The 19,020-nt window shown below is 35.5% G+C and overlaps 1 long non-coding RNA gene across 1 annotated transcript; it reads right to left on the reverse strand.

Annotated features, from left to right (window-relative positions):
* Window positions 1–18: 18 nt before the first annotated feature.
* Window positions 19–13,132, reverse strand: LOC101734454. Its single transcript, XR_208203.4, has 3 exons — window positions 13,001–13,132; window positions 3,270–3,418; window positions 19–997 (listed from the first exon to the last, which is right to left on the reverse strand). It is a non-coding gene; the product is annotated as an uncharacterized LOC101734454 (long non-coding RNA).
* Between the last annotated feature and the right edge of the window lie 5,888 nt (window positions 13,133–19,020).

Consider the following 19,020-nt stretch of genomic DNA (forward strand, 5'->3'; position numbering starts at 1 on the left):
ATCACTATTCGCACACTGTCAACAATAACATATGAGTTTATTTATGCAATACACAGTGCTTTCCAAGAAAGAGAAGCAGGCTAAAATATACAATTTATTTAAGAAAGAACAATAATGTATATTTTTATTCGTTGCAAACTACCAAGGAGTTCCTTGCCCAGAAGAGCTTACAGTCTAAGCAGTATTACCTTGCTAAATTGTAATGCATTGCTTTTCTTTCCTATATTTATACCAGTTTTCCACTTTAGTGAAAAATAACAGTTTTCATTTCACGTTACTCTTCTGTATAACATTCTGCATTGCCACTGCCAAGTACCTACCTACTGTTAATGACCCAAACTACTGTACCTTTTCTGCAACCTGCTGCTGATACGTTTTCTTATTGCAAACAGCTGATTAGACCAGTGTCAGTGTAATAACAAGGACTCAAAACCTGTAGCAACTTATCAGATTTTTGTTTTTAAACTGCAGGCCAGTAAATTACATCTTCTAATTGGTTACTATAGGTTCCACCAAAAAAAAAAAAACATTGTTCCTGTAATTACACAACCTCCCTTAGATCTTTCAGATATCTTCTCTTCACTCTGTGTGGTAAAGATTGCTGCTTAAATTTCTCCATGTTTCCACCTGTTATTTCCCTGTAGCTAAGTGCTATTTACCTTCTACTGCTCTAAAATAAAATCTATGCAGTAAGCCATGATTAACTGTTATATTTTGACTGGAAGATGGTGATTATCAGTACTTGACGCCATCTGAAAGACTTTATATAGCTTATTGCATTTTTACAGACTGACTATAGTTGGCAAAATATATATTTTGGGCACAAACATGTTTTATATAAAAGTCAAGATTTGGTGTTTATATTTGTGGATATTAGGCTGCCGTATTTGCATTGTTCTGCTGGGCTTCTCCATAAAGCTGCTTCTTTTGGTCCTCGTGGAAAGACTGCAGCATTCTGAGCCTGTATTCCAGCCTTTGTGTCCATTCTCCACGTAGCCTGTGACAAGAAGATGGCACAAAACTCTTATAATTTGCTAGTAAAAATATCAGCATAGATTAGATGTTTTTCTTTTGCAAAGGCAAAGTCTTGTCGCCAACCTAAATTGAATATTTTACTATAAAAAAGTTTCAAAAAGAAAGTAATCAGTGCAAATTGCTAAGCCCGGAATGGGCATTTCGAGTGGCATAACTAGATATTACTGGGCCTATTTATTGAGTAAATTCAATTTAAGGCCCCAAAACATTGGTAAGTTGACTTATTCTTCCAAGATATATTGAAATTGCTCATTAATTAGGGCATTACTGGGCCCTCTACACTCCTGGCCCCACCCCACAACTGCATGGTCTGCTTTCTATGGCCACATTTAAAAGAAATAGGAGGAGGAGTGTTTTTAACTTCCAGCATTATAAATGATGTGGTCCCTGTTCTTCAGTGTTCACTGAAACTGAAGTTACTGAAAATAAAGATGTAGACCGTATCCCTTGGTTTACATAAATTTGCCATTGGGTAAAATCCGAAGGCTAATGCAGAACACATTTGGTCCATTTATAAAGAGCACCATGGTGGCTGGAAGTATTGTGTACTTGCCATTTGCCGTTTTTATGACAGATGTGGAACTTATTAAATGGTTAAGTGCTGCACAGGCCTGCACCTTCCAAATTTCTTGATCGTTCCTAGTATGACTTAAAGGAGAAGGAAAGGTAAAAACTAAGTAAGCTTTATCAGAAAGGTCTATGTAAATACAGCCATAAGCACTTACAGAAACTTGAGTCCTCTATCAAAAGAAACACAGGATTTCTTCGATATCAGACTTCGTCTCTTTTAGGGTCTTCAGGTTTGGGGCACGAGTCTGTTCAGTTCTCTTGTCTATCCCCCTCCCTTCTCTTGCTCCCCCCTCCCATAAGAATGCTTAAGAGATCACTGCCCCCTCCCTTTGGAATGTGTGAGCTTCCATTGGCTTTAACTGCAACAGGAAGCTACCAAGACCAAGCGAACATGGCAGCTGCTATCAGAGCAAGCTTCTAGGGCTCTTACTCAGGTATAGTAAAGCTTTCTGCAGAATAAATATAACATTCTAAGTGGCACTAATGTGGCAAATCTATTGGCAGTAAAATGCCAAAGTGACTTTCCTTCTCCTTTAATCATTTTCCCTTCATGACTCCACAAATTCCAGGATAAAGTGCAGGGAGAATGGTATGTTATTCTATAATGTATAAAGTCTTTCTAGAGGCTTTTATGATAAAAGGCTTACTTATCCTTTAAAAGCAAGTAACTTTAGATGACAGACAAAGATTTATCACCAGTCTTACACAAAGTAGAAATTTCTGCCTTATTTAGTTCAGCCCCATTACCATGTAACCTTTATTAATAGTAAAATATTCTATACACATGGCTAATTAAAGTGGTAGCCCCATGGCATCCCCATGTTTATGAGTTACACAATCACATTTCAGAAGAGAGTTAAAATAATAAGAAAACATTATAAAAACGTTTGAACAGTATACATAATTGGTACAGAGATAGTTATTCTTCCACTGGATATGTGCAAATCAAGGATACTTGGACTTATACAATAGCACAACAAGATGATAACCCAAGCAATGTGATACAATGCAGCCTGTCTAAATTTACTCTATGTTGGACCTGTGTATATATAAAGCAGATTGAACTTGCAATATCACAATAAAAAACAAATTACGACTACTGGACATCATATGACTTTCCAATACCCCAGACTATATGTCATAAATACTAAGAAAATGGCAGCAAAAATCTTTTATATTAGAAGAAGCATTGCTTTTCTTTGAAGCTGGCAGGGAAGATCTTTTAAAGGCATTTGGCAGCTGCACTTACAATCATCTCATTTAGCAGCTATATGAGCTACTACTCCGCTATCATTGCTGTAAGCCAACCTAATCATGCTTCTGAGGCAACCAATTAGTTTTTTAGGTTCTTTAAGTGCATCAGTGCATGGTTTATAATGTGCAAAAAGTGTATTGAGGCTGCATCAATCTTCAGTGAGCTGACAATACAATTTCTTTTTAGCAAATGAATAACAAACACATCTTTGAAATTTTCAAAACTTTAGCAGCTATATACTGGATGCATTATACACTGTGTTAATCCATCTATTCTGTCACCATGTATTTGGATGCTTAATTGAAGCACTGATCAATCATCATAGTTCAATCACTGCATGGAAATTGTTTCTTTGTAACCTTCAATAGTCTTTGTCATATCATTAACACTGAGCTGGGATTATACTCACTTTGAAAGGGCACTTTTATTTTTCCGCTCGTGTTCAGATTTGTATTCTGTTGTTTGATTTTCTATTTTTTTCTCCCAAAAATGTTTTAAGCCATCAGCATCATGGGTTATTATCTCACGGCGGCCGTTGGGATTTTTCTTATTCATTTTCTGCAAAACATAAATAAATGTTCTGTGACTTATACAACTAATATGCAATAAAGTCTATTATAACTAAGTTACATGTTTTAAAAGCATGCATCCCTGTATATGGGATAATTATTCTGAATGTTTGGGACTCCAGGTTTTCCGGATAAGGGATCTTTCCATAATTTGAATGACCATACCTTATGTCTGCTAAAAATCATTCAAACATTAAATAAACCCAAGATGAGTGTTTACCACCAATAAGCATTCATGCAGCTTTGTTACCATGAAGTACAAGCTACTGTTTTATTATTACAGAGAAAAGGATAATCATTTTAAAATAAAGGTTTTAGAATTATTTGCTTAATATGGACTTTATAGGAGATGGCCTTCCTGTAATTCAGAGCTTTCTGGATCATGGTTTTCTAGATAAGGGATCCAATACTTGTTCATTATCAATTCACATAAAGTAGAACAAACAAGCTGTCATTGTGAGATTTCTCTTGAGTTATTATTTATGAGACATATTTTAATGTCTTCAAATTCTACAGTATTCTACAGTCACATAAATTATTTTTACTGTTTTAAATACAATCTATTATTTATAATAGCAGTTAAGGTTTCTGCATATTACACTAAAATGCTCACACTGTAGCTGAAGGCACAGTGAGCCTTACACCTACTGTTTACTTTCCCTGAACATTTAACAAGGATCAAATCCCTGTTTACGTAGTGTATAAAAAAAATGATCAGGAAGAACTCAATAGTATATTGTTTGATAAACAATGGGATTCTAGTGTTACATTCAGTAAGTGTTAAAGTTAGTCTCTTAAAGAAACCATTCCTTCAGAGAAGAAAAAATATTCCTTCAGAGAAGATTTATTACACACGTGTGGACCAGCAATAAAAAGGAATTGCTGATCCAGAATACAGTTCCAATACCAATTCAACAAAGTTCCAATTTAACATTTTTTAAAAACATTGGATGGTTGGTAACGCGTTGTGCTCTGACTGGTAAATACCTCAACTCTCAAATGTACTGAATTTTGATATTAATGTGTTATCTATTGTTTGGTGCAGGCACTTGTATATAGCTCAGACTGCTGAATATGTATATCTTAGGAATGTACCCAGGTCTAAGGTAAATTATAAACATATGTGATAGCTTGCACACAACCTTTTTAAGGACATGGAGAGTTTTTCCAAAATTTTGTATTCCAGAATCAAAGGAGATCCTAAGATGCAGTCAAATCAGTTGGTACAATTAGTTTTTAAATTGAAATATCTCTATTACTTTACTCAGCTATTCTCAAGAGTTCTGGATAATTGTTTTAGTTGCATGTCTTCCCTCCCTGTGAGAAATTAACCTCTAGCCAAAAAAAGTGAGCAATAAAATTGGAAATTCTTAATGATTCAACAGGACTTGAGTAATATTGAAAATGTTTCACCATTTTGCCAAATAGCTTTAAAAGTTGGATGTACCAGCTGAAATAACGAAGCTGCTCACATGAGTGATGAAACACTGAGAAAAGTTCAGGAGCACTCATGTTAGGTAACGATGGTTAGACTTCAATAGTGCATATCATAACTTGGATGTATAACATTTCACAAACAACTTCTACATTTTTGATATATCTGTCCATATGTACTGTAGTGTTTAGTCTAAATATAGCATGTGACCAAATATTCCTAAGGAGAACCAATCTACTGGTAGTACCACTTCATATGGATGTTTCTGAATAGGAAGCAGAGAAATTTGCCAGAACTGAACCAGAATTTTAAATGTGTGCCATTTAGGGAAGCACCAAATCTAGGATTCGGTCTAGGCCAAATCCATGCCACTGGCCAAATTGAATCCTTAAAATCATATGCGCAGTCTCTTTACTCCTTTCTTGTTTTTGTTCTGACTCGGTTCTGTATTCGACTGAATCTTTCACAAAGGATTTGGGGTTCGGCTGGATCCTAAAAATGTGGATTTGGTGCTCCCCTAGTGCTATTAAAGATGGAAGGTATGGCTTATAAACTAAAGCTTATACATTGAACCACCAGCTTTTTAATAGTTTCAATTTGGATTACACTTTCTATATACTTCTATTTGTTTAGGTAATTTATAAAAAAAAAAGGTGATCTGTTCTCCAATGCTTTGGGGGATGTTTAAATGCATTTATATGCTAAAAAGAATCAAAATGCATGGCAAGTTTTCTTCATGGATCTATTGTTCTAATTTTTAGCAAATTGATTCAATTGAATTTCCACTTATCTAAAACTCGACAAACACTAAAAGAAACTTAAAGGGAAACTATACCTTCAAACAATTAACCAACAGATAATTTATTTTATAATAAGAGCCCTATTAAAGAATATTACCAAATAGCATATACATATCAGTAAATATGTACTTTGTGCTTCTTTAGGGATCACCTGACAGGAAATAATGCAGCTCTAATTATTACAGGAAGTGTGGGCATAAAATATCAAGATCTGGCCATTCATTCACTAAAGTAACCTAGCATGTATGAGTGCCCTTGCTTTGAGTGTGAGCACAGCACCACATTCAAGAAAAGGGTGGAGCTAAGTACTTAAAATGACAAATTTTGAGTTCTTGAGTTCATTGCGCTTACTAAATCTTGAAAATTTCAGTTTTGGAAACTAAAAATCAAATTTGCGATCTTTGCTTTGCCTTAAAACACTAAATGGTGGCGAGAATCTGTTTGGTAAAACAAAAATGAAGTATTTCTAAGGGGCCATGACCCTGTTACATTAAGGTCAGAGAGCCTTGTAACTGTCACGCCAGACATGTAAAATTACAGCATTTTATATTCTTAATGTTTGAAAAGTGCATGTTTACTTTTCAGGGTTGACCTTTAAAAAATGCAGAAGGGTCTAATTAAAAAGAGACAATGTAGAGATACATGGCTTAATTGGACTAACTGAATGATTAATCTATTTTATGTTATAATGCTGAAACTGACCTGCATGAGAAATGTCACTGTTAATGATTGTCATGGCTTACATTTAATTATTATTTGCTGTAATTCAATACATATTATTGGAAGGAATTAACTCTAACTGCTTCAGAAAAGATACTGACATGCAGTGAATTTTTAGTGTATGGGTTTTCCAGCCTTCAGTATATATGTATGGGAGCCCAACACAGCTGAATTGCCATTTCTTTTGCAATTCTTTTCTATTTTTCATTTCAGTGAAGGTTTGCCATCCTATAAAATAGAGTCAACTGTTGCTTAAAGCTGCCAAAAATGATTTAACCAGGTTTTATACCTGTTTTGAAATAAATATTTTTATTTGGACATATATATCCAATTTTATTAAATTTCCATATTTATAATACTGATATGGTATCGTTTTTCTTTGTCATGTTTTCTGTTAAACATTATCTATTTACAATAGTGGGATTCGGGTAGGATCAAAGACTAGTATGTTGTGGGAGTTCTGCTATAAACATAACTAGAATATAAACCATAAGGTATAAAGTGATACAGGTATGGGACTAGTTATCAAAAATGCTCGGGACCTGGGGTTTTCCAGATAACTGGTCTTTCTATCTATGTCATGAAGCTGACACCTTTATGTGTACATTGCATCTTAATACCTTGCTTCCTATTTATTGCTGTTCAGTATTTAAGCTTGCCTTTATTTACTGGAACTTCCCTAAGGTTGAGACTTTGTTTACTCCCTGTACCAAACATTGGCACATAATTTGACTATGAACCTGCTCTTGCACTGACCTGGGCTGCAACTTTACTATATTATTGCTTACCCTAATGTTTTGCTTATATCAATACAAGCTTTCCACTCCTTTACTTGTACAGGGCTCTGTTTCACGCTAGAGCATTGTTCACATTCCAGCCCCTGCATGCAGATTCCCTTCCTGTCTAGAAGCAATCTTTACATGCTTAGTTACACATCAGGATCAAGACCAGCTTAATTCTAGAAACTATTAATACTTCTTGTTGTCCAGTATTACTGGGCATATGTATGAGTTTACCTGCATACTTCTGCTCAGCACGTGCCCAACTTGGGTTTCAATGTCCCATGTATTTCTCTGGGTGTGAAGAATTTGGGCAAAAGGCAAAGCTCCATAGCCCAACCCCATATTACAGATATAGGTCCGACAAGCCTTTTTTTTAACATAGTTTTAGTTATGAAATTTGTCACTGAGTGTGAAAGGGATTTGCAAATATGGTCCCCCATCTGTCCAGCACAACTGTATTGTTAAAAATGAGAAACAAAATTGCTCTAGGGTAAGTAAATTGTAGGTAAATCAGGATAAACTGCACTTTCAGAAGATGGGGCTATCATACCAGTCTACACTAACATGCCCATGTGATTCCAATGCTCAAAAAGATCAAGACATACATAGGTGCTAGAACATATTGCACCTTGCTCTGTATGCAGCAAAGTAGGTACAACAAAATGATGTATAGTATAGATGTATGAAAACAGGTGCAAGTGTGTTGCAATGGCTCTGTCAGCCAGGTCAGAATGTACAGAACTGTACCCCCTTTGCTCAAAACTACAGCAGAGTGCTGTGTCAAGATGGGCTCAAGAGCGCTGTCAATGCAGTTTGAGAGGGAGAGGCAGACCAGACAAATTCTGCCATGCTGTAAATATATATATATACAACAGAGAGTGAGCAGAAAGGGTCAGCTTTCACCCTTCCCACGCTTGCAATAAAATTGTATATTTCCTCTATTATTGGGATGCCTTTAAGAGGCCCAGAGGCCCTAAATTTGTTGGCTTAGGATTCTGTAGTGCAATATAGAAGTAATATTTTGACTTATCTGCCAGTGTCAAATAAGGCCAAATAAGTTCCAAAGAATTTTACTTACAACTTTAACTAGATGCACTGTAGATCCCTGGGCTTATTGGGTGACATTGCATCGGTTCTAAGCCAATATTTCCTAATGTGTGATGATTTCATTATCACAGCTTTATATTGCATCTTAACAACCTGCTCCTAGTTAGAACCCAATGAAACCAATCCACTTACTGTAAGTTAGTAATTAAAACTCGTTAATGTATACTTAGCCAACTGTGAAAACTATAAGTATGGCATATGGTGTGGGCATTAGTGCAGAATACAAATACAAACACTGCATTGTTTGCAAATGAAAACTATGACTTAACTGCAGATATGTATAAAAAAAAATAACTTCATTTGTCTAATGTCTCACTTCAAGTACTATTAAAACGAATTCATTCATTTCTTGAAAAAAAAATAATGGTGCAGCATAAAGATCAAGTTGCGTAATTTAATTCGCTTTCTTTACTTCCACAGTATAAAAGGCAATGCACCGCAAAGCAAAAGGGCTGTGAAATTGATTGGCAATCCATCAGAGCTGTGAATATTAAGTCATTTGCCCTTTCTTTAAATGGCCTCTGCTGCAACATTACCTAATGCTAATAGGGCCACTGGTGTTGTTTAAGGTCTTGGCAAGAACACAGAGCACGAGTTTACTGCTAACGTTACTGTAAAAGATCACATCCTATGGCTGAGCTGTATACTATGTAGAGTGTAGAGTGTAAAATTTCTGGAGATTTGCCTTCTGAGGCATGCCAGCTGGGGAGTAGTATCTCGCGAGGCCATTAAATGTTTCAGTGTAAATCAAATTTATGTCTGTCGCCAGTTGCCTGGTCATTTGACTGTAAATACAGTAGACATTTTTACAACCAGAAGACTTAGCATCACATAGAACTTGAGGATTTTTTTCTTCTTTATTTAAGCATAAATCAGAATTATTTGGAATATGTTTGTGAATGTTACTATGGTTCCTAAACTGAAATGTGGCATTTGGACAGTCACACTTGTGAAAAAGGTACAAAATAACGCTATTATTGCCCATCCATTAAATCTGTTATTTATAAAAAAGCATTACTGCTGGCTTGATTTTCTTCCCATCAAGGAACAGCAAGCACATCCAATCTGTTGCTGGACTACAACTTCCAGCATGCATTGGTGTTTTTGGTACATACCAGGATTTTTAGTAAAAAAAAAATAGAGAGCTAGATATATCCTTCTTATATAAAATAAATAAAACTTGGCAGAGCAAATATATTATAGGTATGGGACCTATTATTCAGAATGCTTGGGATCTGGGGCTTTCTGTTTTATTATTACAAAGAAAAAGGAAATCATTTTTAAAAATTTGAATTATTTGATTAAAATAATCTATGGGAGATGGACTCCTCTAACTCAGAGCTTTCTGGATAATGGATCCCATACCTGTATTCAATGTAAAGGCAGAGTGTTTTTTACTTCAGCTAAGAAACTTAATGCAGATCAGTAAAGTGTTGCAATACATATGCTTATAGAATGGCTCTGCCATGTAAAGGGCACATTATGGGCAGCCCATAGGTATGTATGCATGTCCCTTACTTGCTGGTCATTACTGACAAGCCTGACATCACTTTTTCTGCCTAATAATATCCGATTGACTTAATTGGATTCCACTTTAGCTGATGTGGAGTAAAATAATGCCTTAAAAGAAAATTCAAATCTTTTTTTAATCCTTTTAAATGGACTATTTTAGAGATTGCAATGGACAGAGTAAAATCACATGTGAACTGAAATACACAGCTTTATGAATAAACCTTTAATAAACCTTTAATTTCACATCACATTTACACTGTCTGGCATAAATCATTTCCCTCAGCTTGATAAATAGGCCCTGTAGTATGATTTATTCTTACTCTCTTTTCCTATTAATGTTCAGTAAAGCATAAGAGCAAATATTAAACAGGTTATTCTGCACAAAAAAAACAATTTATGTACATATTTTTGAACGTATTTGAATGCTGCCATAGTGCTGCCTAAACCACACTAATAACATTAACCATAAGCTTTAATCAATCTGTGACCCAAGTGGCCAATTTATTAGAACATTTGTACCTTGTTTTGTTTTACCAAGCACTTAGGAGTTTCCTGTGGGTTGTGAACCTGTTGTATAGGGCATATACATGTTTCTTCAGCCTATCAATTCTAGTGTGTACGCCACAAGATGTTACCATACCAGAAATAAGAAAACTATAGAAAAAGTTAAACTAATATAAGCTAATAGAAAACTTATATAAGTAGAATAGACAAAACCATTAGACACTAACCCATGTAAAAAAGAATAGATTATTTACAAAAATTTAACACGACAGACCTATCCAACATAAGTTCAATAAACAGAACTGGTGCTGAAAATATGTTATGACAAATATTTAAATTAACGTTGAATTTTCTGCCAAGCTTATAGTAAAATCCACGTTCCAGCATACAAGGTTATATTCCACTTTCAGACATGTCACTGAATGGGGGTAGGGAAAAAAGAACATAACATACAGCTTTATACTTCCGCTGCTCTTTGAAAAGGTTAATAAGGTAGCCATATGCATTAATAGTGAAAAATAGCTGCCCTTGAAATCATGCAACCTCCTCAGTTTTTTACATCACTGTATTTTACCACTCCTACTTTACTGTTTCTTGACTTGAAGAGCAACTGTAGAACAGATGGCATCATGGCAATACTCTAGCTTCTATCACTATTCTCAATGTTGTATCCCTCTGCAGATTCTTTCGGCGGGATTTCATTTACAAAATAGTTTATGTTTAGACATATAATGGCAAAAATGTTTACATTTTATTTAGTGCATGATTGAATTTGCCCTATTCAATCCTAGTTCCATAGTGTCAATGTTGAGAACTGGAGACATAATAGAAAATATGGAGCAAAGACTTTGCTCCAGGATGGGTCTAGTTACTTTATAACTACAAATATGGAAAAACCCAATATCCAGAGAGCTCCAAATTGCTATAAAGCAAACAATTAAAATGTACTCTGCAATAAGAAAACATTACCTTTTTATGTGATGGTAACTGAGTTGGATGAATTGTAACTGAGTTGCAGCAATCCAATAGAATTAGTGGCAAAACAGTCCTATCGGGTCTAATGTTTAACTGCTTTTAGTAGACGTAGTAAGAGCAAAGTTTGAAAACTAGAATACTTGTAAATTGTGGCACCTAAAAGCTGAGGAGTTCATACCAAAGTCAATGGGAGTTGTATTAGCAGAATTCAAGCTAGTTTTCAATTTGAATTTTTGAGACTAAGTTGAAATTTGGTAGGGTCATTGAAAATGGTGGGTAGAATGTGATTTCAACGTGTTTGAGTTGTTTCTTCACTTAACATTAGCTCTATGAAACAGGGTTAGATGCACACCTATAATATATACCTGTCACATGATATTAGGCCAACGTTGGAGGTAAATTAACCCACATTATCATAATATCATAGCAATTATCATAGCAATAATGTTGCTTGAAAAGTCCTAGAGCATGGCACAATGCTGATTTAACACAATTATGCAAGTGAATGATATAATTATACTTGAATCTGTCCCAGCAGGAGGTTATTTAATGAGGTTTAATGTATATAACAAAATAAATCTTTCAAAATCTTGAAACTCATATTGAGTAAATAAATAAATAATAATAATATATACAAACCCAAATTCATATAGACAAACATGATTCTGCATGATGTGGACTTTCTAAAGGTTAAACCGTCCCTTTGCCAGCTTTAACCTATTTTGGTGATTTTTTTTTAATAAATTTGCAATGCAACAAAAAAAATAATAATTTTTACTATGGTGAATACAAAGAAACAGGTGACAATTTCTTCTCAGGTGGGTCATCCTTTTTAAAAAAATGTTCATTTCCCATGCAAGGAAGGACATAGGACCCAAGTACAGGTATAGGACCCATTATCCAGATTGCTCAGGACCAAGGGTATTCTGGATAATGGGTCTTTCTGTAATTTGGATCTTCATACCTTAAGTCTACTAAAATATCAATAAAACATTACTTAAACCCAATAGGATTATTTTACATCCATTAAGGATTAATTATATCTTAGTTAGGATCAAATACAAAGTACTGTTTTATTTTTACAGAGAAAAAGGAAATCAATTTTAAAAATCTGAACTATTTGATTCAAATGGAGTCTATAGGAGACGGGCTTTCCGTAATTTGGAGCTTTCTAGATATCAGGTTTCCAGATAACGGATCCTATACCTCTACTAGTTCTCAAGATATTTTCCACATACAGTGTTTTATGTCTTAAATATTAGACAGAACCTATTTATTTGAGCGATGTATATAATCACGTTTCTTTGATTAGTATACAAGTAGGAATGTAGGAACTTCTTAATAAGCTGAATACTCTGTTAATTGGTGAATCCATGTTATCATCTATAAACACCTAAAACCCCTGATGTGCAGACATGAAATCTATGTAAGCAAGTGCCAAAGGTGTCAGGTAAGGTGCACCATCTCTTGCTGTTTTATCATAATTAATTATTGTCTTCATTAATATTGCTCTAGATAGAAAATTCCAATAAAGTTGTTAACAAAGTGCCAACATTAATATACTAGTCTGAACATTTTATCAGAAAATGTACGATGTTAATGAAACTGGAAAGCAACTTAAACATTACCTTGGTCTGTGTAAGGAATCTGAGAATCTCATAATTACCAAGATATGCAATATACAGTATAGTGTATATCTAACTGTGTATAGAGATCTATTAAAATATTGATCTTACTTTTAGAGTAGTTGCTCCTGCTTAATTCTTGAGCCTGCTAAGTAGATGTGAAGGGGGAAATGATTTTCTTCTCTGCTATATGTCTAACGAAGCCTGTGGGAGTGACCTCTATTTAGTTCATCTGCCACCTCTGTCTACAGGGGGATTGAATGACAAGGACTATTTTAAAGAAATGTACGCGGTCCATTCCACTGTTAGTAGATGAGACAGACCTACCCTTGAACGTTTGTATGCAACCGGAGTTTTTCAAAACAGCTGTCTTCAATGTCATCATGGTTTTGTTAGCAGCAAAAAGTGTATTAGCAAGATTGACTAAATACGATGCTAATAGAGAATGTGAAAAGTAAGGCACAAGCTTTAAAAGAATGTGAATACTCACAGCCAGTTAAAATCCAACAAAAGCCTGAGATTATAGTATTACTAAATGTGCTTAGAAACTGCGGGAGTGTTATGTAAATAGTAAATAAAATGAGAGATCCACGATAGCTGAGCACTAGCTAGAACCAACATGATACAGGGTTAGTTGCATGCCTATGGTATACACCTCCTCAAATTCCAGATTTAAGGATAAAGACTTTCTGGCCACACCTCCGATGTAGTCACCCTTGGCCATGAGCCATAAAAACCCAACCCAGGGCAACCCCTTCTGCATTGTCAGTCTAACAATTCTTAACTGTCCCAAAGGAATGGGAATGCTGGGGGTTGTATAAAGTTAACTTATCCTGTATTAAAGATATGAAGTTCTGGGGAATAAAGGCACCTTCTTTGTGTAACATCACACACAATGAAGATTTTAATGACATATACTCTATTTTTGTGTTCAAATGTTGGAGGAAAATGTAAACCAAAGATCATGTCTCATATAATGTATTTCATACAAATCTTAGTACCCCATTACAGGCTCAAACTAGAGAAATTTGTAGATTTCTAATGTGGGTAAAAACAGCTTAGAAATAAGCTGAAAAAATGCTTAATCGGGCTATTTTTGCACTATAACTTGCTACAGGCACATACAGCAAAAGGTAACATTATGAAAACTGTAGTTAAGTAACATTTTCAGGACTTTTGCAGTAAACAATACCAAGTAAATTTTTTTTTTACCAATGAGCCCCCTTAAAAGGTGCTCTCATCTACAAATGATCCTCATTTCCACACTATTTTCACATAGTGTGAAGTGCAATTTTCAAATGCAGATCACCATGTTTCTTACCCACAATGCAGCTTTCCCCCCCAGAATTTTACTGTAGCCATAGTTATGCTCGATGCAAGTCAGTAGTACCTGATGAAGCAACCAAATTCTTCAACCTTTAAAGGAACAGTGTAAAAATAAAACTGGGTAAATAGATAGGCTGTGCAAAATAAAAACATACTAGTATAGTTAGCCAAAAATGTAATCTTTAAGGCTGGGGTGAGTGGATGTCTAACAATAGCCAGAACACTACTTTCTCCTTTTAGCTCTCTAAACTCTTAGTCAGCGACTTGAGTGGGGGGGGGGGGGGGTGGCTACATGGAACATAACTGTTTGCTTTTGATCCTGAGCACACAGGTCAGATTGAAAAGCAAGCAGTTATGTCCCATGTGCCCCCTCCCCCCTAAAGTCACTGATTGGTTATTGACTGGTAACAAGTTAGGAGGAAGTGGTGTTCTGGCTATTATGTCAGACATCTGTTCACTCCAGCCTTTATAGATTACATTGTTGGCTTACTACCTATATTGAAATCATTTTTCATGTTGCGCCTATCTTATTACCTAGTTTTATTTTTCATCTGAACTGTTCCTTTAACCTACTGCCACATCAAGACTGACTAATTCTATGGTTCTACAAACACCAGAAAGCATAGGGGTACAAGCAAATATAGAAATGTCCTCACAAGTGTATAAACACTTCTTAGAAGTGTAACCAATCACTCTGTACATTCTTATCAGAAATTAATATATATAGATTCTTCACTGACACTGACACCCCCAGTGGGCAGTATGTTGCCCTTCTATGCCCTTCTATTAGTATGTTGGTCAGGCACCAGGAGGGCTAAAGCAGTGTTTACAGAACTGGTGTTATTTTACTATCAAAGCTTTTACCCAAAACAATAAAATCAGCCTAGAGAAGCACATTACTTGCCATATAAGTATATGAATTTCTATGTACAACAGTATCCACAGTGCATAATAACAAATTATTCCATAGACTGGAAGCAGGATAAACAGCAGGCCACCATATGTTTATACCCCATCCGTGTCTCTTTAAGCAGTTTGGGTTAAGAATTGCAAATCAGAGCTTAAGTACTGGTTTGGCATAATATGTAGTGATTGTAATTCATCTCTGCAGATCTGCCCAGCAGGGGTAATCATTATACCAGCAAAACTGGGTGGTTCCAGGAAGTTCACATGCATTGGAGGGGGATGTAAATCTTTAGAAGTTATTCTTTTGTGGTTAAAGTTGCAATTCCAGTAACCCTTTTATCTAAACCCTTGGGCAAGATGTGTGGCTTAACTAGATATAGTAACAGTGCTCCACAGCAAAATCATATTAGGCCTCCACTAATCTTTGGAAATAAGAGATTGTTTATGAGCATATACTGAAGCTGCTTATCAGTCCACTGGGCCTTCTTTACCTTCCAGGACCCCCCGGCAGGCTAAGGGTCTACTTCCTCTGTAATTATGCCCCTAGGCAAGATGTTCATTTAGCTTTATAAAGCCTACAAAAATGAGAAGCAATGAGTGAAACATCTGCTTTATCAACCTGTGCTTCTATTTAGTATTCTGCTCCTCACATGTACTTTAATCTGATAGAAACATCATTTCATTGTATGAAGTGTTAGCTGTGTCAGGATGTTGTGAAATGCAGCTTGAAGATGATGGAAGCAGCCAGGTGAAAATGCTTTTCCATGTATCTTTACAATGCAGCTTTTTACATGAATTTTTCCACTCACTTTCAATGTCAAACTTGGCTGGGAAATCAAAAATTCATTTGAAAATATTTTATACACTCATGAAGCAGCCAAAGACGGCCCTGATGCAGCTAATACTTTTATTTGTTTGCAGAAAAAAAGGCATTCTTCATCTGCAACAACATCTTCTGTGAACATTAGTTATTTAAAAAGTCCCATTTCTCTTTTCTTCACCTGTTGTAGAAGAAAATGGCAATAAATATGGCTTGGAATTGCTCTGGTTACAGTGCATTTACTTTTATAAACATGCTCAAATCACTTTTATATGCCACCCTAGCTGCATAAACAGATAGTCGTCCATTCCTCATAAAGGCTTCTAATGTGCAATATTAAATGTTGGAAAGTATATCCCTGAGATAGTTAGAGGCTTCTCTTTTATATCTTTGTGTATAAAGGCACATAATCTGTTCACTTGTTTTAGGGTCACTGAAAGGCGAAATAGTCAAAATCATTACCACACATAATGATGATTGTTTGATGGGAACTCTCTGCATAAAGGATAACAAGTAGCTCTGGAATGCAAGATGACAACCCACTTAAACTTAGTTCAAGTGGTTTTACCGAATGCTTTTTATAATACCAGGCCTGGAGTGGGATTCAAAATAGGCCCTGGTATATTAAGTACAGAGAGGTCCAAATAGCCCATCACCAGCCCACTGAATAGTGACTGTCTATAGCATCTTACAGCAGCCCCTCTAGCTTTTGCCAAAAGCCACAGACTGCCAATCAGGGCCTGCATAGTACAACTAACCCCACCTTTTAATTGCTGTGTTGCCCATGACCCCTAGACTAGTTTTGCCTAGTGACTTGGTAAGCACTGCAGCAAATTCCATACATGGATGCAAAGCAGTAATCAAAATCATCTCTTAAGCTGCATTTTGGGTACCAAAAGCTTCCCTGTACCCACAGCAAGGGCCCATTGTTGTCAATGAAGTTAGAGCTCACCTTTATCATGGAGGTACATCAAAAACTGCATAGCACTTAAACATTTATTCATGCAGACCTAGTGATCACCTTGAGTGCAGCAAAGCTTTAAGGGATTGTTGATGTTCCTAGCTCCAGTCTTTCCATTTGGCCACATTTGATGGACTACAGCTTTCAATTGTTTTTTTTTTTTTATCCCTCTGCTCCTCTATGTAACATAAGTGATTTTTTTTATAAAGTCCTGCTTTTATTCATAAAAAAACATACTGTAAATGCTTAAATACCCTCCTTAATCTAAACTAGTGTTCAATTATTTTTAAACAAAAACTGACCAGTGCATTCTATATATGGACGTGTGAGGCTTATCATAAGATCATTAATTGCAGAAACAATAGTGTCTCCCATTTGTTGATGGATGCAGGATTATTTACCCTATGACACTTGAATATACCAGGCCACATGCTGACAGGAATGACAGCTGAAGGCACAGACTACTGTACGTGGCTGGCAGTATTATGGCATTGTTGGCAAAGGGAAGGGAATAATTAGGAGTCAAATTTAACTTTCTTTTGTTTATTTAATAGCTCCACTAAAAGAAATGAATAGCATAACATACAGGACAGTCAATGAGAATTACAGAAAAAAAGACAGCAGGAGCTGTTGCACATCAGCAATATTTACTGCTTAAGTGTTTTATAGAAATATACTAATCCAGTTAAGACATCTCAAATAAAAATCTTTATGCAGCACAAATTGTTGGACGAGTTCTCAGACAGGACTGCTTATTATGGCCCAGAAGTAGCCCATTTTAACTGATTCTGAATGATATGCAATAAACTGCAAGGAATGAAGATGTGCAAAAATAAGAACTGAAAAAAATGCATTTCACTTTCACTATTTAATGCAGTTTATTATTAAAAAGATGCATTGCAATTTTTTTTAGAACTGCTTAAAGGTAGTGTGAGTTTTTCAGTAAGATGTGTTATTACATACTGTGCACAATGGTGCAATTGGCAAAATACATGATCTTTTTTCTACTGGTTTTCACAACATACATCATTTCTGCAAATGGAATAATTATTTCCATAGAGAAAGATACAGAATATTTACCCATATAACCTCTGTTTAAGTCATGTTTCCTCTTGGGCACTAAAATATAGCTAGTGCTCTGTTGTCCCCAAACTATTACAGTGCAAACACAATGGCAGAAAGGATTCTCACTTGTATTATACAGGTAGAGGTATGGGACCTTTTATCCAGAAGCACGGGACCTGGGGTTTTGCAGATAAAGGGTCTTTCTGTAGTTTGAATCTCCATATCATAAATCTACTAACAATCATTAAAACATTCATTAAAGCCACTAAGATTGTTTGCCTTCCATAAGAATTAATTATATAATAGTTGGGATTGAGTAGAATGGAGGAGTTTTATTATCACTGAAAAAAAGGAAATCATTTTTAAAAATTACAATTATTTGCCTATAATGGAGTCTATGGGTGATGGCCTTCCCATAATTTTGAGCCTTCTGGATAACAGGCCTCTGCATAACTGATTCCATACAGGTATGGGATCCATTATCCAGAATGCTCGGGACCTGGGGATTTCCAGATAAGGGATCTTGGATCACCATACCATACATTGGCTACAATCATTTAAACATTTAATAAACCCAATAGGATTGTTTTGCCACCAATATGGATCCATGCAGCTTAGTTAGGATCAGGTTCAAGGCACTGTTTAATTATTACAGAGAAAAAAAATTAAAAACTCTGGCTAAGGGACATGCACTTCCCATAATTGGGAGCTTTCTGAATAACAGGTTTGCCAATAAGGGGCCCTATACTTGTATTCATATGGACAGCATGCAGTTAGTATTTCTGGTCCTTTAAAATCATTAAATACATTTTTCATTATTCTAATTGTTCTTGTTTTAGAATTTCCTGACTACTGGGGACCTTTTCTAAAGCACAGTTCTCAGTACATATTGTTTAGATATAAATAAAATGCACATATGAATGCTTGCCCTAGCTTTACTTTCCAAAGCCATTGATTCAGGTACACTCGAAGAGAAGATAAATAGAGTTTCCTGTTAATTGGAATGAATATGCTTGCAGCTCTTAGTTCAAATGTCTATTTTTTCCTAAATAG

This window comes from Xenopus tropicalis, chromosome 1 (genome assembly GCF_000004195.4).
Source record: "Xenopus tropicalis strain Nigerian chromosome 1, UCB_Xtro_10.0, whole genome shotgun sequence".
Taxonomy (NCBI): Eukaryota; Metazoa; Chordata; class Amphibia; order Anura; family Pipidae; genus Xenopus; species Xenopus tropicalis.